The 24,348-nt window shown below is 46.3% G+C and overlaps 1 long non-coding RNA gene across 5 annotated transcripts in view; it reads left to right on the top strand.

The window, feature by feature from the left end:
• The first annotated feature begins 4,066 nt into the window (after positions 1–4,066).
• The window catches only part of LOC123586479, a 71,671-nt gene continuing 51,389 nt past the window's right edge, over positions 4,067–24,348 (top strand). For 4 of the 5 annotated variants that reach the window (XR_006706820.1, XR_006706821.1, XR_006706819.1 and 1 more), the window contains exons 1-3: positions 4,067–4,360; positions 4,928–5,035; positions 6,358–6,479. This is a non-coding gene — a long non-coding RNA (uncharacterized LOC123586479). The remainder of the gene's footprint in view (positions 4,361–4,927; positions 5,036–6,357; positions 6,480–24,348) is intronic. The other variant, XR_006706818.1, reaches the window with a different exon arrangement.

Genomic DNA, 24,348 nt, shown 5'->3' with positions numbered 1-24,348 from the left:
TTTTCACCCCCCTTGGTCCTGTATCTTTGTTAGGTGTGTATGTTAGGTGTGTATGTCCTAAAAAGTCTAGGAACTGGTGTTTTACCACTTGAAATACTGCTGGGAATGGCATGTTGCTGGGATCGTGATACTGGGACAGGAGAGGCTCTGATGATTATTCCTAGGTAAAAGTAACAATACATGTGATTCACAGGAACATTTGGAAACTTCAGAAGAGACAACAAAATTTTGTATGATGCCATTTTCTTGCTACCAACTTCCGTTGTATAACCAGATGCCCGCTCTATGTCATGACTCCCTTACTTAGCTTGTTTCACTAACACTGTGTGGGGAGCATTTCCCAGTAACAATATTTGCTGTGCAACAATAGGCTATCATTTCATACACATTTAGGTTCGTTCCAATTTTCATTCTTTTTTTAAAATGTTGTTTTAGAGACAGAGTGAGAGAGAGAGTGTGTGAGCAAGGAAGAGGGGTGGAGAGAGGGAGAGAAGGAATTTGGAGCAGGCTCCATGGTCAATGCAGAGCCTGTCTCGGGGCTCAATCTCACGACACTGAGAACATGACCTGAACCAAAATCAAGAGTCAGATGCTTAACTGACTGAGCCACCCAAGCGTCTCCCATTTTTAAAAAAAAAATTTTTTTTAACGTGTATTTATTATTGAGAGAGAGAGAGAAAGAGAGAGAGAGAGAGACAGAGAGACAGAGCATGAGCAGGGGAGGGGCAGAGAGAGGGGGAGACACAGAATCCGAAGCAGGCTCCAGGCTCAGAGCTGTCAGCACAGAGCCCGGCACGGGGTTCGAACTCACAAACTGTGAGATCATGACCTGAGCCGAAGTCAGACGCTCAACCGACTGAGCCACGCAGGCGCTCGCACCCCCCCCCCCTCCATTTTTAATTCTTATGCATAATGCTGTAGTAAGCATATTTATGGGTAAATCTTTGTATTTCTTTAGGGTAAATTTCCTTAGGATAAATATTTCCTTAAGATAACTTTGTAAGATAATATTACATATCAAAGGTTCCATTTCTTTCTTTTTTTTTTTTCCTGTGAATTTTTGTTTTCTGTTTTCTGGTACCAATAGACACATATGGGCGACACAATTTTCTAACTTCTACCAAACATTTGATACTATAATGAAAGACAACTTTGCCTAGAAGATAGGCAGAAAATGACAAAGGGGGTCTCATTTTAATCTGAATATCTTTTGCAACTGGTAAGGTTCTATATTTTCATATGTTAAAAAGATTATTTTAATGCTTTTTAAAAAATTATTTATTTATTTATTTATTGAGAGAGAGAGAGAGAGAGAGAGAGAGAGAGAGAGAGACAGCGCAAGCGGGGGAGGGACAGAGAGAGAGAGGGAGACACAGAATCTGAAGCAGGCTCCAGGCTTGAGCTGTCAGTGCAGAGCCTGACACGGGGCTTGAACCCCCGAAACCGAACTGTGAGATCACAACCTGAGCCAAAGTCAGACACTTAACCGACTGAACCACCCAGGCGCCCCTATGTTTTCATATGTTAATTGCTTGTTGGTATTTATTCTTTAGTAGATTTTGAGTTAATGTCTTTGCAAATTTGTTATCAGGGTGTTCTTTCTTTTTCATGATTACATACATGTAAGATTCCTATGTAGCTTAAGGCATTAACTCTTTGTATGCAAATATTTTTTCCAGTGTTATTTCTCAATTTTGTTTATGGTGGTTTTCTTAGGTTCAGAAAATGTGAATTTTTATAGAGTGCAGCATTTAATTGTTTTTCTTTCATGGTTTCTGTCTTACGACGTTCGCCCAAAGGTGACATTATATAAATGTTTATCAGTATGCCTTTAAGTATTGTTTTTTTTTTAATGTTTATTTATTTTTGAGACAATGCAAGAGACAGAGTGCAAGCAGCAAGCGGCGACGGGGCAGACAGAGGGAGACACAGAATCTGAAGCAGGGTCCAGACTCTCAGCTGTCAGCACAGAGCCTAACCCAGGGCTTGAACCCACGAACCATGATCATGACCTGAGCAGAAGTTGGATGTTCAACCAACTGAGCCACCCAGGCACCCTTTTCAGTATGCCTTTAGATATTTTTATGGATTCAATTATTATTTACCTTGTAATATAGTGGATTGTCGTTCATCTGAAATTTATTTTGGCGTGTACCAAAATTCTGGTGTACCAGACATATTTTTATTTTGTTCTTTTCAAATAATTATTAGATTTGCTTCATCATTTGTTTTCCTCATTGACTTGAAATGTCACCTTAAGTGATTCCATTTTTATTCTTTTTACATTTAAAAAAAATGTAAAAAAATAAAAAAAATGTTTTTATTTATTTTTGAGCGAGAGAGAGAGAGAGAGAGAGAGAGAGAGAGAGAGGGAAAGAGATCCTGAGCGGAGGAGGGGCAGAGAGAGGGAGACACAGAATTCAAAGCATGGTCCAGGCTCTGAGCTGTCAGCACAGAGCCCAATGTGGGGCTTGAACCTCTGAACTGTGACATCATGACCTGAGCCGAAGTCACATGCTTAACTGACTGAGCCACCCGGGAGCTCCATGGGTGATTCTATTTTTAAATAAGAAAAATACCTTCACTGCAGAAATGTATTATTGACTTGTTCAGTCTTATGAAGAAACATGTTTTTAGTTGTCGAAGTGTATAGAGATGGTGAGAAGGATTCTGGGAAAGGAGGCAGAATAATGGCGGTGGCAAGAGCAATTGGAATGTAGGACCATGTGGTTGCCAACAAGTAAAGATTTAAGTTTAACTTCATCGGTTTTGTTATGTTCATCACACCAAGATATATCTGTTAGGAGAACGTTCTTTTCTTTCTTCTAGCAAACATTTGTTAAGTGGCTATTTCTGGACTAGATTCCAAAGGGGGCTCAAACATAAATATGGTCTCTGTCCTTGACTTTCTCATCATCTGGTCCGGGAGCATATTAGCAGGGAATGCTTTTAGCTCTGGTAAACAAAATACTCAACTAAAAATGGCTTAAACTAGGAGTGCGATGCTCTGCATTTACCGAGGGTAGTTTAGTAGCTTAATGATATCAAAGCTCTGCGTCGTCATCTCTTTGATGTCCTTGGCCTTCTTCCTCATTGTTGCAAAAAAGCTGCAGCTGCTCTTAAGCATTTTGCCCCCCTCACCCGTCCATGTTCCATAGCAGGGGGAATGGGCAAAGTGGGACAAGAGCGCTTCCCCTCGTGGTGCCTCCCTCTTACCAGGAAGGAAAATCTTTCCAGAAACCTCATGGGTCAGAAACCAGAAGCTGAATCGGATCCATTTCTGGGGACCAATGTTTAGAGAAGAAGCTGGTCCCGTGCTTAAATCAGAAGCTGGGTCTGTTCCTGGGGTCTAATGCATCTGTGGCCCGCACTGAACAAAATTCTGGTTCTATAAATAAGAAAAGAGGCAACAGTGACATTTGGGGACGTGAGCGATAGTGTCTGCCATAGAAGGATATTAATTTATACAAATATATACATACACAAATATATATTAAAATACATGCTTATATGTATGCATATAATATATACTAAAGTAAGTGCCAAGAGAAGCTTTTTTTTTTAAAAAAAAATTTTTTTTTTCAACGTTTATTTATTTTTGGGACAGAGAAAGACAGAGCATGAACGGGGGAGGGGCAGAGAGAGAGGGAGACACAGAATCGGAAACAGGCTCCAGGCTCTGAGCCATCAGCCCAGAGCCTGACGCGGGGCTCGAACTCACGGACCGCGAGATCGTGACCTGGCCGAAGTCGGATGCTTAACCGACTGCGCCACCCAGGCGCCCCACCAAGAGAAGCTTTCTAACGTGTGTCCTGCTTTTTATGGCTTTGGTAAACCTGACCTCTCTGAATCTCAGTTTTCTCATCTGTAAAGTGGGGAATGAATAGTCGCTCTGCCCACACCCAGGGCTACGTGCCCATCGTCTTCGATGAATGCTTTGCAAACCGTAAGGCATTGAATACCTATTGGCTTCTCAGTGCAAACACTGCCCTTGTTTGGGACAACCTGTGTGATTCCGCAGATCTGTACTTTGGCCTGGTCCATCTGGACCTGGAGGTGGGGCGAGGGGCCGGGGCCTCGAGAGCGCTGGGATCCAGGCACAAAGCTGGGACACTGAGAAGCACCCGGAAGCTTGCTGTCACATTTCTGCGCACCAAGTCCTGAGCCAGACCAGGAGCTGGGAAAGTGAAGGGTCTCCTCTCTGAAAGTGGTCTGCCCTTGGGGGCAATGCTTTTACTTGACGTTGATGTGGGGGAGACAGATACCCTAGGAAGTGTCCCCCGGAGGGAATCCATGGTGGACGCCACAAAGTCGACTTCCTATCTCTCTCCTGGCTGCTTTCTCTCCTGGGCGTGGGCTGGTGAGTAGAAAGCTCCCAGGGAGAGCCTGAGGCAGGTGCTCCTTCCAGAGACTCAGGACGGTGGTGGCCGAAAGACTTGCTCCCTGATGGCAGAGAGCTGTCGCTCAGCCTCTAAAAACAACTTGGACAGGAGGAAAAATTGAGTTAGCTGGAATGAGAGGTTGGTCAGGGGAGGGCTTGAAGGGGGACCCTGGTGATTAAGTTCAACCGTTTCCTTTTTGCGGGTGTGGGAGAGAAATATTTCTGAGTGTGCCCTGACCTTTTAAACTTTAGCCTGCTTGCTAATCTGGTTGGAGCCCAAGTTCCTCTTCTAACCACAAAAGTCCTTTGCGTTCTCCCTGGAAATGTGGAGCCTTGCCATTACCCACATCTGCCAGAACCTCCCCTCTGTAAACCTTGCTTGAACCTTGGTCCACGTTAACCAACCCTCTTCCACGTACGGAGGCAGCTTGCTAAACAGACAGCGTTGGGCGCAGTTAATAATCTTGTCATTTTTACCTTGTGGTCTTTTATATCTACCTCACCCATCCAGTTAAATTAAATTACCATCAGTTTCTTCCCTGCCAGGGTGAAGATTAATGGCTCTTCAGCTCTCCCCTTAGAACACATGCAGTCGTCACGTCCTGAAGAGAAATGCAGTGGCTCATAAATTATGGGCTGTCGTCAGAGAAGATGGTGGGTACCTCCAGAGTCCTCCTGGGTTCGTGGGGGTTTGAGCCGAGCATGTGCAGGGTCAGGGATGGGCACCGGGTCGCCGTGTCTGTCAATGCTCAGGTTTCTGACAGGTGCAGAGGAGGGCGGGGTGTTGGGACGAGGGGACGCGCACGGTCACGGAGCAGATTCTGCTGTTGAGGCCTGGAAGTGTGGGAACAGGTGGGTCTTCTCCCAGAGCAGACGGCCTTCTAGCTGGTTTCTAGGGGCAGGCACATTTGTTGTTACCAAAGTCACCTCCAGGGCCCGTTTCTGCTGTCCCAAGGACTTGTCTCCTGATTCCTCAGAAGGCTTGTGCCCTCTGCCCATTGAATGGGGCTTTCTAGGTTGTGTCCTGAGCCCTCACTTAGCACCTGCGGGGCTCCCGGGAGCTTTAAAGAAATCACTGTACTCCCAACTTGAACTGGCCTTGCAAAATGTGTAGCAATGTAAATGTCCCCCCTGCACTCAAGGATCCCCGTCCTCTCCTGCTGGGCACTTGTGGGGAAAGCTTGCAAAGTCATCAGTGGGAATGAACTCAATTTTATTTTAACAGAATGGATTCGCGTTGCAGTGCTCACTCTTCTATTGACAGATTGGGTTCTAAAGAGACATAAAACGTTTTATTTATTTAAAAATTTTTTTAAATGTTTACTTATTTTTGAGACAGAGAGAGACAGAGCATGAACGGGGGAGGGTCAGAGAAAGAGGGAGACACAGAATCTGAAGCAGGCTCCAGGCTCTGAGCTGTCAGGACAGAGCCCGATGAGGGGCTCGAACCCACGAACCGTGAGATCATGACCTGAGCCAAAGTCAGATGCCCAACCGACTGAGCCACCCAGATGCTCTGACGCTATAAAAAACGTTATAAAAAACGTTTTAAAATAGAAATCTTACTGATACCAAATGTCCTTTCTAATGTTCCTTAGAAGTAAAACCAAGAGTCCAGTTGGTAAAGCAATTCCCCCCATCCGGTCTGTGCCGTTGGACGATTTCCCTCATTTCCTCTCTTGATTGTTAGATCTCAGAGAAAGACTGACCTTGCTAATGACGTTCCCTCTGTTCTACGCACCGTTTCCACTGCTGGTTGGGTCCCTCTGAAGGTGAAACTGGTCGCTTTGGGGAAGTGGGCCCCCTAAACCCGAAGAACCAGAAGCTATTGTTTCATCCCTTACTGGTCAGCGAATACCCCACATTGTAATACTATAGAATTTTAATCAGAATGCACATAGATTGTGAAGAGCTGTGCAACCTTGAGTAAGTCATTCATTGTTTACCCCTTCTGTCTCTTCGCATGTAAAACGAAGCTACAAAGAGCCTGCCATATTGCTTCGGCGTTTGAGTAAAAGAAAGTTAGGAAAATGTCTGTAGTCGCAGCGCCGCTTCGAGGGACTTAAACGATCTTCATGAGTTGTTTTCCGTCCGAGGGGTGAGTGGCATTTGTAGAGCATGTCGCCTTGTACGAGGGGCTTAACATGCACTGTCTATTGTCCGCTCCTAATTGCTGCATGTATTGTTGTAGGGATAATTGTTTACCCCCCTTTCCAGAGAGTCATAGCAACTAACATGTATTGTTTTCCATATGCCAGTCGTTATTGTAAGCAATCTACATGCTTCAATTTATTCTAATTTTCACAGCAACCTTGTGAGGTGTAGACACCGCAATTGTTCCATTTTACAGATAACGGCGTCAAGGCGCGGAGAAGTCACGTGTCTTCGCCAACATTATATACTAAGTGATAGAGCTGGGCGTCCCGTGCCGGTGGTTCGGCTCCAGAGTTCTCGCTTGCAAGGTGCTACATTATACGACTAGGGTAACGACCAGCCAGTGAAAGCTCAGGTCCTATCTGGAATCCCAAGGCTTTTCTTTACCCGTGCTATCTCTTGTTTCCCTGATACCCGGGGTGTTTCTAACTAGTGTTAAAACCCGTTATGAGAACTGTACGTACGTATGGTACATAAACGCACACTTATCTCCATGTATTTAGACAGCGTTCCTCAAATATGCTTGTACCGAGACCCCAGCAGACGTTTCCCATTCAGATTAGAATGAGAAAAATAGTGATAAAGGACCTCAACCTGGAGACCTTACCATCTTGACGGTCACCGTTTATGCTGAAATGTACACTGTTTTCAGGAAGAAGTATGATCCCAGTTTTCAAAGGTCAAATAAATCACCTTTAAAGTCGTGAAAAGGTAAACAGACTGATGCCTGGACAGCTTTCCTGAGTTTATGAGGTCTTCTGGCAACAGGGATATACAAAAAGCCCCATCAATCACCCCCTCCCCATCCCCACCTCCCGGAGCATTTATTCCTGGGGGGAATCACTCGACCATGAACGGTAATTTCCCCTGAAACTATTATTAGGAATATTAAATCAAAGGAAAATAGAACCCCCCAGAGTAAACACACTGCTTCAGAAAAGCATTTCTCCTCTAGCCAAATTCTAAAACGTGGCTGTGATGCAGGGAGGCAGGGGTAGGAGAATGGGGGTGGGGAGGAGGAGGTGCATGAAGGGAGAATGGCAGAGGACGGTCGGGAGACCTCTGGGGCAAGCGGGCGCGATGCGATGTAAACAAAATTGTTGTCACAGAAGAAAACTAATTGTGCAGCGCCCACAGTGCATTTGACTGCCAATCCGTTTCCACTTGGCTGGTGTCATCTTCTAAGTCCTTTAAAAGGGCCCTACACACCTGCTTCCAGCACATTCTCAGGTTATACGTCTATATATAGAGCTCACTGTAAACCTACAAGCCATCCTGGAAATGACTATTCCGTACAAGAAAATAAATGTCTTTTAAAGACCTTTTCATCAGAGCACTTAAATTGTGTGCTATTATTTCGCAGGCATGTAATGAGAGCCTGCCTGGTGTAACAAAAACCCTTTAAAGGAGTGATTATAGTCGCGCCTTGCGAGCCGCCCCAAGGATGGATGGATGGAGCCTTGACCGTCGAGCGATATTGAAGTTCATGCCAAGACCCTTTGGGGATTTATTCTCTTCTCCGGTTTTTCTTCTGGGTGCAGTAACTGCCCCAGATGGGCTGTTTCTTCTGGAGAAGCTTCCCCAAGTTTAGAGGCAGAGTGGTGTTTTCTTCCAGTCTAGATATCCTTGGGGCATTTGGGGAGGAGGCACGCAGAGTGCTTTAGAACTTCAGAAGAACCTGATTCCAGAATTTTCCTTCTTTCTTTCTTCCTTCCTTCCTCTCTTTCTTTCTTTCTTTTTCTTTCTTTCTCTCTCTTCCTTCCTTCCTTCTTTCCTTTTTCTCTTTCTTTCTTTCTTCCCTCCTTCCTCCCTCCTTCTTCCTATTTTCCTCTTTCTTTCTCTTTCTTTCTTTCTTTTGTTCTTTCTTTCTTTCTTTCTTTCTTTCTCCCTCCTTCCTCCCTCCTTCTTCCTTCCTTCCCTTCCTCCCTCCCTCCTTCCTTCTTCTTTCTTTCTTTCTTTCTTCCCTCCCCCCTCCTTCCTTCCTCCCTCCTTCTTCCTTCCTTCCCTTCCTCCCTCCTTCCTCTTTCTTTCTTTCTTTCTTTCTTTCTTTCTTTCTTTCTGTCCCTCCTTCCTCCCTCCTTCTTTCTTCCTTCCCTTCCTCCCTCCCTCCTTCCTTCTTTCTTCTTTCTTTCTTTCTTTCTTTCTTTCTTCCCTCCCACCTCCCTCCTTCCTCCTTCTTCCTTCCTTCCTTCCTTCTTTCCTTCCTTCCTTCTTTCCTCTTTCTTTCTTTCTTTCTTTCTTTCTTTCTTTCTTTCTGTCCCTCCTTCCTCCCTCCTTCTTTCTTCCTTCCCTTCCTCCCTCCCTCCTTCCTTCTTTCTTCTTTCTTTCTTTCTTTCTTTCTTTCTTCCCTCCCACCTCCCTCCTTCCTCCTTCTTCCTTCCTTCCTTCCTTCTTTCCTTCCTTCCTTCTTTCCTCTTTCTTTCTTTCTTTCTTTCTTTCTTTCTTTCTCCCTCCCTCCTTCCTCCCTCCTTCTTCCTTCCTTCCCTTCCTCCCTCCCTCCTTCCTTCTTCTTTCTTTCTTTCTTTCTTTCTTTCTTTCTTCCCTCCCCCCTCCTTCCTTCCTCCCTCCTTCTTCCTTCCTTCCCTTCCTCCCTCCTTCCTCTTTCTTTCTTTCTTTCTTTCTTTCTTTCTGTCCCTCCTTCCTCCCTCCTTCTTTCTTCCTTCCCTTCCTCCCTCCCTCCTTCCTTCTTTCTTCTTTCTTTCTTTCTTTCTTTCTTCCCTCCCACCTCCCTCCTTCCTCCTTCTTCCTTCCTTCCTTCTTTCCTTCCTTCCTTCTTTCCTCTTTCTTTCTTTCTTTCTTTCTTTCTTTCTTCCCTCCCTCCTTCCTCCCTCCTCCCTCCTTCTTCCTTCCTTCTTTCCTTCCTTCCTTCCTTCCTTCTTTCCTCTTTCTTTCTTTCTTTCTTTCTTCCCTCTTTCTTTCTTTCTTCCCTCTTTCTTTCTTTCTTTCTTTCCTCTTTCTTTCTTTCTTTCTTTCTTTCTTTCTTTCTTTCTCCCTCCCTCCTTCCTCCCTCCTTCTTCCTTCCTTCCCTTCCTCCCTCCCTCCTTCTTCTTTCTTTCTTTCTTTCTTCCCTCCCCCCTCCTTCCTCCCTCCCTCCTTCCTTCTTTCCTCTTTCTTTCTTTCTTTCTTTCTTCCCTCCCTCCTTCCTCCTCCTTCCTTCCTTCCTTCTTTCCTCTTTCTTTTTCTTTCTTTCTTTCTTTCTTTCTTTCTTCCCTCCCTCCTTCCTCCCTCCTCCCTCCTTCTTCCTTCCTTCCTTCCTTCCTTCCTTCCTTCTTTCCTCTTTCTTTCTTTCTTTCTTTCTTTCTTCCCTCCCTCCTTCCTCCCTCCTCCCTCCTTCTTCCTTCCTTCCTTCCTTCCTTCTTTCCTCTTTCTTTCTTTCTTTCTTTCTTTCTTCCTTTCTTTCTTCCCTCCCTCCTTCCTCCCTCCTCCCTCCTTCTTCCTTCCTTCCTTCCTTCCTTCCTTCCTTCCTTCCTTCTTTCCTCTTTCTTTCTTTCTTTCTTTCTTTCTTTCTTCCCTCCTTCTTTCTTTCTTTCTTTCTTTCTTTCTTTCTTCCCTCTTTCTTTCTTTCCTCCCTCTTTCTTTCTTTCTTTCTTTCTTCGCAATAGACAAAGGGTAAGGGAAGGAGGGTCAGGAGGGAGGGAGCAAAGATGAAAACTGGATTTCTTCTAACTCTTGCTCCTTTTGAAATCAAATCGTGTTCCATTAAATCAATCTCATTTGCCTTTGATTTTTGATCCCCTTCCCCCACTTTTTTTTTTTTTTTTTTTGTGGCCTGGGATTTGTCTAAGTCAAGCTGGAGAGACCACCAAGTGTTCTCATCAACCAGAGACCTAATTGTAGTCATTTATTATAGTCACTTATCTGATAGTAGCTTCATTATCTCTGATAGTTTTACAGGGACAAAATCCACCAGGCATCCAATGGAGTGTATAAACATGTTACCTTGTGACAGGGTGTCTGTTACTTACTGTCAACACTAACTGGTCCTAGCCACATATCTGCAGCTTATATGAAGTAACGATGAGTTTAATAAGCTCCAGTGAAAGCTGCAATGTAAACATCGCATCAGGAGTGTTTGCCTTGTCAGGCCTCTTAAACAAATAAAGGTGATGGAGAAGTACAAACAGAACTGGACTGGAGCCTAATGAGATGGCCATCGGGTGGCTGCAGCAAATTCCTCTGCTGCTTCACCACGGACTCCGTGATCATCACAGGCCACGCGTTTGAAATCAGAATACATTAGAAGGGATGCCTCCTGGAAAATCTCTTCAACAGAAGGGCACCCCAAATTCTGATTTGAGGACTTGGGGGGAGTTTGCCGGCCATTGGGAGCAAATATGTGCTGAAACGGGTACTGATTTCTCAGGATTATCGTCTTCAGAAAATATCTAGCGAACCACTTGGTTTTGAAAGGCACCATGTTCAGCATCGTACAGCCAGCATTTCATGGACCTGTCCCTTTTGTCGGCAAAAACTCAGGTGTGATGGGCAGTCGGTTTCAGTTTGTCCCCCTTAGAATAAGACCACGACCCAAGCTATTAACAGATGGAAGAGTCGGTGGGCTGCACAAATCAGAGTATTCCAAGTTATTCTTAAAAAATTTTTAATGTTTATTTTTGAGAGGCAGAGCGTGAGCCGGGGAGGGGCAGAGAGAGAGGGAGACACAGAAGCTGAAGCAGGTTCCAGGCTCTGAGCTGTCAGCACAGAGCCCGACGCGGGGCCCGAACCCAGGAACTGCGAGATCATGACGTGAGCCGAAGTTGGACGCTTAACGGACTGAGCCGCCCAGGCGCTCCCCCGCCCCCCAACTTATTCTTAGCTAGCCCCACTCCTTCGCTGTGCCTCCACGCAAATACATGGCTATTTGCAAAACCTTACAACCTTAGTTTGGAGGAGGGTGGAAGGGTTCCTTGCCCAAGCAGGCAAAACTTTCCTTGCACCCACGGGGAGAGAGGGCTGTGGTCTGAAGGAAGACCAGCAGCCTCCTTGGCTTCCTCAAAGTCTTCCGTGATCCCTGTCAGTAGGGATTCACTTCATTCTTCTGGGATTAAAGTATTTCTTCTCTTTGACTTTAAAATGTAAACAGCTCTGGAAAGTGAGCCTATTAACCCCTGATTGACAAGAGTGGCCAGTTTAAAAGGAATCATCACAGAGGCTTGGATTTAGCTCTCAGCTTGCTACCTCCTGCTTGGGCAAGACTTGAGAAAGTTCCTTCCCTTCTTTAGGGCTCAGTTTCTTCACCTGTAAAATGATTTTTTTTTTCCCAGAGTATTTTGCGGAGTAGCAACCAATACCGAATAGTGTGCTGCTGTTCTTAACTCAATGAGCCATTATTAGCTCAACTATTCTAACCATTCTGACAGAATGAGACAGCAAACAGGGGGGATTTGATGGCACAGGAGCGGTTCAGAGGAGAAAACTGGGCTTCAGCAGAGTTTCTCAAAGGGTATTCTGTGGACTGGTGATTCTTTCTTTGTTAGGTGTTATTAAAAAGGGGCAGTGCGGCCACATGCATTTGGGAAAGGGAGGTTAGATAAGTTTCTCTAATGCAAGGCTTCTCAGAGCCTTCAGTAATGTGTCTTATAAATATCAAAGAGGGGAATTTAATATGTAAACATATTTAATCGTGAGTTTTCTCTCTTTAATATTTTCTTGACGATAAGTGTTCCTTAGAGTTCCCAGCTGGAAATTCCAGCCTAGAGCATCAGGTTTTGTTTGGAAAGTATAGGTTTTGTTTGGTGTTACAGGTTTGTTTGGCAGGTACAGGTTTTGTTTGGCGGTCCTCTGTGTCTGAGGGTCGTGAGGAAGATCTGAATCTAAGGTCGCAAGGTGCAGAGAAGGGGTAAGGGTGGTACCTGCCGAAAGCGAGGAGACGTGCCTAGGAGGTGGGAGAGAACTAAAAGCAAACACTATCATCTTAAGGGTTATAATGAAGGCAGCTCAGTGAGTATTTGAAAACTGGTCGGCAACACTTAGAAGCCACCCATGGGGCTGCACACTGCCATGGGAAAGAAATGCATTTGGGAAATACTGGGTTAAATAAATTTTCTTTTAATTGCGAGACTTCTCACCGATGCGCGTTGTCGATCTCCAAGAAGTGCACACAAGCCCTTTTGGGCACAGTCAAGTGAGAGGCAAATCAGGACAGGGAGAGAAGGAAGCCAGGAGAGGAGGGGAAGGAAATGAGGCGAATGACCTGGGCATGGGGGAACACCTTGGGGCTCTTCTGAGACGTCGCCGCCATCATTTCCTCGGTCTGACTTCTCTGTGGGTGTGGGAGCTGTGCCCTATTCTCGCTCCAGACCAAGATGGGTGGAGGGTCCTTTGCATGCACTGGTCCGGTTCTGTGCTTCTGCCCAGGCACGGCCCCAGGACCTACAGACTAGGGGGGAGAGAGCGAAAGACCTTGGGTGTGGTAGGATCACCCTTCCTGACCCTCAGCTTTGTCAGTGTCGAGGATAATCTTTTGCTTCCTAAATATTGGCTGAATTAAATAGAATGTAGGTGGAATCTGAGAGGAAGACAGAGCCTTAGCCTTTTCCTCTCCATGCCTTGGAGCAGGATCATCTTTAGAGGTATAAAATTATGTATGTAATATACTGTATGTTTCTCTTTAAATGAGAAAAATGGAAATTTATGAGACAACACTAAGAATAATATTAATGATGACCAGCATGTCGCCTTGTTTTAGTAACAGAGGCAAGTGTGGTACAACTTAAAGTCCATCTACCGTCGTCCTGTGCCGTGAGTTTAGTTCCTCTTTACCTTCATTTCTAACAACTTTCCAGTGGGCAGAAATCCCAAGCCCTTCCTGCCCAGATACTCCTGCCTCTCTTAACAGTTCATGTAGCATATGTCATCTGAGGAATCCTTTGACAAAGCAGCAATGCTTTTCAAATATAAACTTGAATATTTAAAAAAAAAATTTAAAAATTTCTTAATGTTTATTCATTTTTGAGAGGAAGAGAGAGACATAGCATGAGCGGGGGAAGAGTAGAGAGAGAGGGAGGGAGACACAGAATCCGAAGCAGGCTCCAGGCTCCGAGCTCTCAGCACAGAGCCCGACGTGGGGCTCGAGCCCACGAACCGTGAGATCATGACCTGAGCTGAAGTTGGCCGCTTAACCGACAGAGCCACCCAGGCGCCCCGAAGTTTTAATACTGATAAAGGACTTTTTTACATGCCTATGACCACAGGGGAGGGTAGAACTCGAGTTGGGTTGAGTTGAAGATTTGTAGTGAGTTGGAGGCCCCTGGGTCACCGTGTCTTGAAGCACCCAGTACTCACCCAGCGCTCAGGATGGCTGCACCCAGGGTACAGTGAGGGGCCTTCAGAAAGGGCAAGGTTTTTAACAGGGCCATGGACAGAATTGTGTCCTAAAATTCATGTGTCGAAGCCCTCGCTCCATAAATGACTGTATTTGGAGATAGGGTTTATCGGGAGGTGATTAAGGCTCAATAAGGTCATCAGGGTGGGGTCCTGACCCAATAGAATCAGGATCCTCTCTCTCTCTTTCCGGGCCAGGTGAGGACCCAGCGAGAAGGCAGACATCTGTGTGCACAGGAAGAGAGCCCACATCAGGAGCCAAATTGTCTGGCATCTTGATCTTGGACTTTCAGCCTCCTTCTGTTGTTTAAGCCCCCCAGTCTGTGGTATTTCGTTTTGGCAGCCTGAGCTGACCAACACGAGCAGAAAAGCTGCAGTTGGCTTCTGAATTTTGCCTTGAATTTGGCATTATCACTTCCAAGGGAGCTTTGTCTTATCCATGCTGGTCCTGAATGACAATAGGAAGAATGGGGACCCCTTTTTGCTTGGCCTCTTCTCAAATTCTTTCTCCTGCTTTTCTTATTTAAGAAGACACAGCTCCAGGGGCGCCTGGGTGGCTCAGTCCTTTAAGCGTCTGACTTCAGCTCAGGTCGTGATCTCACGGTTCCTGAGTTCGAGCCCCGCGTCGGGCTCTGTGCTGACAGCTCGGAGCCTGGAGCTTGCTTCAGATTCTGTCTGTCTGTCTGTCTGTCTCTCTCTCTCTCTCTCCTGCCCCTCCCCTCCCCTGCTCGTGCTCTGTCTCTCTCTCTTTCAAAATTAAATAAACATAAAAAAAATTAAAAAAAAAAAGACACAGCTCCATAGACATATGTCCTTTTGGGGTGTAAGAGGGGAGCTCTCTCTCTCCATTTGTTTCCTCTCTTGTCCTGCTCCACTTCTCCACTATTTTCCATTACATTCAACCACCATATCTCGGGCCTATTGTAGAGGTTCCAGGGACACACCGATGCTTTGATGTATGGGTAACATGTCATGTTTTTAGAATGGCAACGAGAAAATATGTGCTGGGGCCTTTCTCCCACAAATGGCAAACTACCCATACTTCCTAGCAGGAAGCCCTGGCCCATGCCGTGGTTTAAGACTCAGGAAGGACATCTGTGATGAGAGAGCTCAAAAAAAAAGCAGATGGTTGTTTGAGTTGCTAGGAAACGGAGTTGATTATGTATTTGGAAAAAAATACAGCATGTATTTATATATGTAGCTACACTCAGCTAATTTGGATTCTTCTTAAAAAAAATTCTTTTAAAATGTTGATTTCTGCGAGAAAGAGAGAGACAGAGCACCAGCGGGGGAGGGGGAGGGCAAGAGAGGGAGACACGGAATCCGAAGCGGGCTCCGGGCTCCGAGCCGTCAGCGCAGAGCCCTAGGTGGGGCTCGAACCCACAGACCATGAGATCATGACCTGAGCCCAAAGTCGGACGCTTAAACCTACTGAGCCACCCAGGTGCCCCTGCTCGGCTAATTTTTTAGAAAATTCGTGAATTCATGGCAGTGAGCATCCACCCTGCTGTGCCGCTTGAATAAATAATTGAGTTTGCTGGTTTCTCGCGATTGCTTGTCTCTTCTCAGGTCCCCTGTTCACCTCGTGCTCAGTCAGGGAATAGCCCGAGTGACAGCTGAAGAGCTGAGCCACGAGAGGATTGTCAAAATTCCCGTAGATTAAGAACCATTTTTGTGTGGGGGTGGGCGTAAAGAAATCAAAGATGGCACCGAGTGCCTCCTTGGTCCTCATACACGGCCAGTCAGGGTCCAAACGACTTATTTTTAACAGCACAAACTGCTGACTGTCTCCAGAGAATTCGAGTTTTCGCTGGAATGCTCAGGAGCAGGGCTGAGGGCAGGGGCGGGAGAGAGGAAAACTTGATGTCCCTGGCAGCTGGGCCACCACACCGATTTAGATTTTGGAAGCCTCGCAGCAATTAGCAGATCACCGTGCCATCTGTAGGCACTAATTGACGGGCCTGGCCACCTGCTGCAGAGGGCTGGCTTCATTTGACAAGTGGCAAACGAGATTAGAAGGTCAGATGGCAGCAAAGACCGCTTCGAGCTTCCCGGACACGGAGTGCCTGCGACGTGCCAGCCGTTGTGGGCCGATTTTGTCTAAGCTCTGTACCGAGGATCCGCGTCATTAAAGCGTTATGTAGCAATACAGGCTATTACCTTTCCCACTTTCAGATGAGAAAACCGGATCCCCAAGTGACTTGCCCACGGCTGTATGGCTTCCGGGCAACAAAGCTGGGGTACATGCATCGGTCTGCCCTTTGGGACTCTGCCAATTTGCCAATGTAAGAAAGGTGAAGAGCCTTTCCTTTCACGGGGCGCAGAATTAATGGAAGCCCTGTGTCTCTTATTTTGTGAGGTGGGAGGTCCGGAGGGAAACAAGACATACTTCGATAAGTGCAAGAACATTTACAGACAAAAAAACACAACAACAACAAACTCCTATAAACCTAGGATGATAATAGAATCTTTGGGTCTTGGGGACGAAAGGCCACGGGGTCACACCCAATAGACTTAAATTCCATGAAGTCAGGGACTTCGTCTTATTCGCCGCTATAAAACGGTGCCAGGCACACAGCAGATGTTCAAAAATTAATTAAAAAGTGAATGAGTATGTGAATATGTATGCATCTCCTGGCTGATTTTCCAGTCTCTTCTCTAGCATTTCATTTCCTTGACTATCATTTACTGCCACGTACTGAACTAGGGCTCAGCCTGTCCGTGTTTGCGGTACCTTTTGAAATACTAGAGTATTTAGGCTATGCGCTTGAAAGGATTGCGTGTTTTAAAGCCACACTCAACAAGTTAGTAATAATGAGTACACAATTACTGCTATAGCACAAGCACAACAAAAACTCACAATGTCTGAATAAACATCCACGGTTTCTGGATGATTCACTTACTCGCTGTGCAGGCATTCATGGTGACGCACTTTTCTGGTATAGCTCATCTTCCATTACGGAGGCCAAAGAAGCCAGGCACTTGCGTTCCCAGACTCTTTGGCTGCTAGGGTAGGGCCATGTGATTCAACGTTGGCAATGGGCCTTGAGGAACATGCAACTCTAAGAAAGGAGACCCACTGGAAATTCTTTGCTGAACATCATCATGTCTACCTGTGACGACTGGAACTCTGGTAATCGTTTTGCATCCTAGGGGATAGATACTTAAGGACTAAGTTGATGGGCTTTGGTCTGATGATTGGAGAGATGGATGAGTCTGGGATTTAATGATGTAATTGAGTTGCTGGACCAACTTTGTACCACCTTCCTCGAGACTTCTTGTCCTGCAACGTAATAAATGTTCTTACGTGTTACCCACTTTAGTTGGGTATCGTGTTATTAGCAGATAAAAGTATCCCCGAGTACTCTCGTTGCTCAACTAGAAATACCTGTGACCCAGCGGCACATTCTTGCATTTTTTACATTGTCTCGTAAGGTGCGATTTTTCTTTGGTGGAAGATTGGCATTATCCCCTGCTCCAGACAATATTGTCTCCTCACTCAACTCAGTGATTTAGCTGAGGAACCCAGCTGTATACTCAGGGTGGCAAACATTCCTTTCAAGCATTGCTTACCGTTTGGCAGTATAGTTGGGAAATGCTTTGGGTATATCCATGTACCATGGCTGACTGGTTGGGAAACACCACTGTGTTGAAATGTTCTGCCCCCGTTGGTTCCATTTTCTTTGGTGGCTGGAGAATAATTTACTGATCTTTCCATCCCCAGGGCGTCGCCACTGTGTGAACATAATAACGGTTAATATATATTGAGTGCTTATTTTTTTTTTTTTTTTTTAAATTTTTTTTTTTTTCAATGTTTGTTTATTTTTGGGACAGAGAGAGACAGAGCATGAACGGGGGAGGGGCAGAGAGAGAGGGAGACACAGAATCGGAAACAGGCTCCAGGCTCTGAGCCATCAGCCCAGAGCCTGACGCGGGGCTCGAACTCACGGACCGCGAGATCGTGACCTGGCTGAAGTCGGACGCTCAACCGACTGCGCCACCCAGGCGCCCCTATTGAGTGCTTATTTTTGTGTTGGGCATGGTTTTAATCATTTTGAATGTATTAACTCATTTAATTTAAAAATATCCAAAGGGATGCTGACTCAGGATATGAACCGGGCAGGATGGCTCAGAGCTCATTCTTGAATCCATAACGCTCCACTCTTTTTTTTTTTTTTTTTTAAGTTTATTTATTTCTTTTGAGAGAGACAGAGACAGCGTGAGCGGGAGAGGAGCAGGGAGAGAGGGAGACAGAGACTCCCAAGCAGGCTTCACATTGTCAACACGGAGCCCGATGCGGGGCTCAAACTCACAGAACCACGAGATCATGACCTGCGCCGAAACCAAGAGTCGGACGCTTAACGGATTGAGCCACCCAGGCACCCCTGCCCTCCACTCTTCACCAACAAAAGCTTCCAAATAAATGTATGCTGAATTAACAGTACTGCAATGGCCCCTTGACATCGTGCCCTCCATGTAATGCGCACTTGGTAAATATTTGTTGTATGTGGTCCAGCCTCTGCTTAATTACTCGGGGTAAACCAGGGAAGAGTCTCTGGAGAGGCTGGGCTTTGAGCAGGGCTCTGAAGGAGACAGCTGCTCCTGGGCACAGTACAGCCATTTCCTTTGGGGTCACCTGCTCAGGTTCAGCCCAGGGCCCTGACTCAGCAGGCGACAATATCCGTGTGGCAGACCATGGGGGAATAAGTGGTGACTTTAGCCTAATGCCTGGAAAAGAATCTCTTTGGCAAATCTAAATTCTCCGCTGGCAGCCTGAGTGGAAGGCGGGAAGAGTTGGATGCTGCTCCCTGTTGCTTAGCATTGGGATTTCCCTGAGGTTGACTGAAGTCTGCTCTCGCCTTTTCTGCACACACCCGAAGGCTGGGAGAGAGCTGTGGGAGAGCTTCTCTCCTGGCGTACCCCACTCATAGCATCATGGGGGACAGTGGCAGGGATTGTGTGTTCAGGGTCCAGCAACACGAGGGTACGGTTCGGGATGGGGAAGCAGTTAGCTCATCGTACTATATTTTGTGGCATTTATCAAATGCCATCTCGATTACATATAGAGATAATATATTACAGATATGAGGTATAATATTATATATTATAGATATATAGATATATATCTCATATAGATATGAGATATAGATATGAGATATAGATAACATATCTATATAATTATAATCTATATCTGTAATACATACATATTTATAATCCACAATGCGTATCTATAATCTAATCTAATCTAATCCATATCTGTATAGAGAGAATGTAAAAAATGTATTACATATTATATGTTGGTGTATATATATTTAGTCGAGGAGGCTTTGTTAGAAATGGAGATGGGAGGTCTCACAAAGGTAAATGGCTGACTGAGAAAACCCGGGGCTGCTATAATAATGAGGTTTGTTCCTGCCTACCCCTCTTGCCCCTGCCTGAGAGGTAGAAGTTGGCTTGCAACCTCTCATTTTTGTCCTTGGAGGGTGGGGGCAGACCAGCTGTCACATGGCACAAGTCAACAGGACGCCTCTTCTATGGCTTGAACATGGGCCTGCGTCAGCCCCCAAGGGTCCTCTCACTCACTGTCCATTTATCATGACCTCCTCAGTCCTGAGCAGCTGTGATAGGCTTTCTATTTTATACATTGCTGGGATGATTTAGCACCTCTGAAATATGTGACAGTGGATTTAGCCATAGGCAATAACCACCCGAGCCGGTAAGTGACTGCACTCAGAGCGCTCGCGTGGAGGGAGCTGTTTTCCCAGCACCCATGGGACATTTCTATTTCCAACCCCCAGCCCAGTCCACCTGCCCCCGGGGACCGTGTGGGCACAGGTGATTCCAGGTGCTGACCAGCAGCCCTCCTCGTGGCCCTCCCCGCCCGGCTATTGTTTCCCCACCGTGTGACCACAGCCTCTTGCTGTCTAGCCCTGATAACGGGACCATAAATCTCCCTTCTGGCTGCAGCCTGACACCTGAAACCTCAGCCCGGGCCTGATGTGAGAAAACAAGATAAGACATCAGGACGGGGTATTTTCAAGTTCTCCAAGGAGGCAGGGGAATCGTGGTAGGTTATGGGTAGAGATAGCATTCCTCGAGGCGCTGTCTGCCCGGCCAAGTAAATCTCCTCGAGTGAGATGGATGGTGTTACCTGTTGATAGCATCTACCTGCTGGCCCCGCATCAGATTGCTAAACTTGTCGACAGTTCTGTGGGTGCCCCTCCCTGCAGTAACATAACGGGCTTTGGCAGAATCAGAGGGGAACAAACGTGGGGTTGCTCTGGCCCGGCAGAGGGCTGGGGATTGATGGTTTGCCACCACTTGCAAGATGCAGTCCCCGTGTCTTCATGTAGCTTTCGGGGCTCCCTATCATCTGGTCCCTTCCTACCTCGTCCAGAGGAAAAGCTTCTAGCAGTGAGCACTCTTCTTCCTGGTGTTTGCTGCCTCTGATGGCTGAGCTGTTCGGGCAGAGACTAACTGACTACTTTTCAGGGTATCACTGAGAATTCACGTACGAAAAAGGGGACATTGTTTGGGGGCACTTGGGTGGCTCAGTCGGTTAAGTGTCCCGTTCTTGGTTTCTGCTCAGGTCACAGTCTCACAGTTTGTGATTTCGAGCCCGCCGTCGGGCTGTGCGCTGACAGCGTGGAGCCTGCTTGGGATTCTGTCTCCCTGTCTCTCTCTGTCTCTCCTTCTCGCTCTCTATCTCTGTCTCTCAAAGATAAATATGCAAATATATATATATATATATATATATATATATATGGGGTTGGTGAACTGGATCCCTTGTATGAAGCCCTTTCCTCATGAGATTCTATGACTTAATCTTATGCTGTATGACTCTGGAGGCCTTCCTAAGCCCTTCTCAACGGACGTTCAGTAAGAGAATTCCGCCGTGATGTGGAAGGCATCCATTTTATGTAACGATCCAACTTCTTTCCAGTGCGGCTGAAATAGAACTAATTATGTACTATCCTTGTGAGAGAGAAAATAGTCATCCCAAATACTTTTTGTGTCCTGTGGTTCATAGGGGAAAGCCTGATTGAGGATATCATGGTCTTTAGGGGAAAAGGCAAGCCTTACTTAGAAGAAGGGATTTTTACCAAGGACAGAGCTGCTTGTAAGGCGTTATGGGGTGAGTGGACAGAGTCAAACTTATTTTTAGGCTGTAGATTATCTCATTCCCTGAAACATACGCGTGTAGTTGTATAGCATGATTTGGTGATCTTGGTCAGTGACAAAGCGTGGCCAATAGGGCCACAGGTCTCACAGCAGGCTTGGTAACTGATGATGTCTGTCAGATAGGGACATAACCCACCAAGGTTTCCTAAACTCCAGGTCCTGTTGTCTTCTCAGGTTAATGCTTAATACTTCTTGTTCTCGCTGCTGGTCATGACAAATGGTATGATGAGCTTTAGAGAGGGAAGCCCATGGCGTGCCTCCCAGCAGGACGGCACCTTGAAGTAATTTTGATGTCTTCATCTCAGTTAGGTGCAGCCCACAAAAATAGTGTCAGAGGGGAGCACACCCAGAATGCACTGGGAGATCACGATAAACCCTCCTGATGCTTTGCAGCTGGGCCCATCATCTGCGCATTTCACAATAAAATTTTATGGTGCGTCCAGACACCCAGCTGCTTGTGTTCATGGGGACAGCATTTCCTCTGCTACACCATTCAGATCTGTCCCACCTGGGACTCCTTTCCCTTTTCCATCGACCTCTTTCAAATGACAATGAAACTTCATTATCACACAGCTCCTGGGACAGAATTTGAGGAATGCCGTATCCAGAAAAATGTTCTATAGAGGCAACTTCATTTTATTGGACACAGAGAAACTATTCCATGGTCCCCAAGAAGCTAGAGGGCTATTCCAAACTTTTGGGAAACATTTTAGAAAGGGCCCCTCCAAAAACCCCTAACCCTCTTCCAGGGGGCAGAGCCCCCGAATTCTCGTGCACTCTGCGGGATCGGGATTAAAAGAATGGGCTTTGAAATAAAGCACATCTGGCTCCATACCTCAGCTCACTGCTTATTACGAACTTGGTTTCCTCACTTGTAGGGTGGAAATAACTCTACAAACCTCCGGGATTAGAACTGGCTGAGAAACGGCACGTGAGGTGCCCAGGCTGTGCTGGGCAAACGTCGATGTTCAGTACATTGTACCTGTTGTCATCACACACTGGATGATGACACTGCGTTCCAGGCATCTAACACTAAAGGGGATCTAGTCCAACTTTCTGCCTAATAGAAGAGCCCTTCCTGGTGAAGAATTCTCAAGGCGAAGGGTTTACATTTTTGCATTGGGAGCATTGTCAGTGCATGAATTCAGCCACGCAAGTCCTGCCCACATTCAGGACATTGTGCTAATTCTAAGAGCTGCTATTTCCTGGGATTTCCGTTTAATAGCCTTCCTTCCCCTGCAGGGATGGAGAGGTGTATTCCCCCAGCCCATTTTTGGATTTGTTACATTTTCAAGGTGCACATGAATATTATCTTCTTGTAAAAGCTAAAATATTACACATCAGACCGTACTCTGTCCTGCTCAGCACCCTCGGCCTCTCTGCTCCTCTCTCTCCTTCTCTGACTTCAACCCTAAGGTAACCATGGTCAGTAGACCGATGTGGACCTTTCCACACATTTCCCGATCGATGTACATTCTAGGGTTGTGTGCGCTTTAAGCAAATGGGCTCCTACTGTGTTATTTATATTCATTTTTTAAAGACCTAACATGTCTTAGAGACCTCCTCATGCTAGTACAAACAAGTTAACTGCACTCCAACTGCTGTGTGCAACAAATATTATTTAGTACGGCTCTATCAGCTTATTTTGCCCTTCACCTCTTGTTGGGCACTTTGTTCATTTCCAGGTTTTCAGTTAACATCCTTGTGCACGCTTTATTACTCATTAGCTTATTCACACATGTGTTTTCCGAGGGAGAACTAGAATACTAGGTTATAGGGTAAGATCATTTAAAATTCTAAGGGATGCTGCCCAATTGTTTGCCAAAGTTGCTTCACCAGTTCGACTCCCATTTCTGTTTTTCCGTATTTAAAGGGAGCATAGCTTGCAAAAGAGGTCTTGAATCAAGCCACGCAGAAGTTAGTCAGTGTGTCCTCAATCACAGGCCACGCCCCTTGACAATTGCTCTCCGTCTACTGACTGGTTGTCAGGGGATTGGCTGACAGTCAAAGGTGTGATTCGCTTACTGCAACAGGAATGGAGAAGATACGAGAAATAAAATCCTTCCTCAGCTCCAGACTGCCTGAACCCACAGCGCCCCCCAGTTTGGCAATTGGGTTTTGGTGACTCGGTGCATGAGCAGGGTGGGTGAGTACACGGCTTGGAAAACCGTGGGACGTTGGGGTCTCCCCCCAGCCTCCCCGGCTCTAGCTCTGCCTTGGAACTCCCAGAAGCTGTGAGGACGGTGTGGAGAGAAGCCAGTCGTCGCGACTTTCATTGATCTGTGGTTAAACAAACACAGGCCCAGAAACCAAATGTCAGAGTACCAGAAAGATCTGTCAGTTTTGTCCAGGATGGGAAACCAGTTAGGGTAAACCTCTTTCCTAGAGCACGAATTCTTTTACCAAATGTGCAAACTCATTCTTACCTCCCTTTGCCCGGTTCTTCTGGCAGCAGCTTGGGAATTGTAAAATCCTGACATGCTTGAAACTGGGCTTCTCCTCCTTTCTACTCATGAAGTGCTTATCAAGCCTCTGCTGTGTTCCAGGTACTTTGATTAGTGCTGGGAGATCAGCGGTGATCGATTTATATTCCAGCTCTCATGGAGCTTGCAGTCTAGGCAGGTACTGGGGTCTGGGTGATGCAGTGCCATGTGACATGGACGGTGGATAAGAGAGGTGCTTCTCCAGGGATGTGGGAGGTCACTGTTTCCTGTCCCTGAGGGCTTGGCTGATTTGGGCATTTCTTTCTTTCTTTCTTTTTTAATGTTTATTTATTTTTGAGAGAGAGACAGAGTGCGAGGGGCGGGAGGGACAGAGAGAGAGGGAGACACAGAATCCGAAGCAGCAGGCTCTGAGCTGTCGGCCCAGAACCCCACGCGGGGCTCGAACTCACGAACTGCGAGATCATGACCTGAGAAGTCAGACGCTCAACCGACTGAGCCACCCAGGCGCCCCTAATTTGGCTATTTCTATCCCGTGTTTCTAAGAAGTCAATGGAGCTGAATCTTGTCAGTCCAGACCCAGCAGGGCATTGAGACTTAGAGAGGGAGATGGAAGGGTTAGGAAAAGTTTCACTCCTCCTACCAGCAAACAGTCAGTGACACCATCTCACTTGGAGTCTGGCCAGAAGATACCGCACGGGGGGTCTGGAAGCCATCATGGCACTTCGACACTGAGGAGACCCAAAGGGCATTTCTGGTTAGGGCAACATCCAGAGGGACCTCAAAGTTGCCATTTAAGGGAAATTTCCTGCACGGTCACATCCTTGTTGGAGATGCAGTCTCCCCTGAAAAAGTTATAACCCCTCC

The sequence above is a fragment of the Leopardus geoffroyi genome, chromosome C3 (genome assembly GCF_018350155.1).
Source record: "Leopardus geoffroyi isolate Oge1 chromosome C3, O.geoffroyi_Oge1_pat1.0, whole genome shotgun sequence".
NCBI classification, from domain to species: Eukaryota; Metazoa; Chordata; class Mammalia; order Carnivora; family Felidae; genus Leopardus; species Leopardus geoffroyi.
The sequence above is the reverse complement of the archived record's forward strand: the minus strand, read 5'-3'. Positions and strand labels throughout refer to the sequence as shown.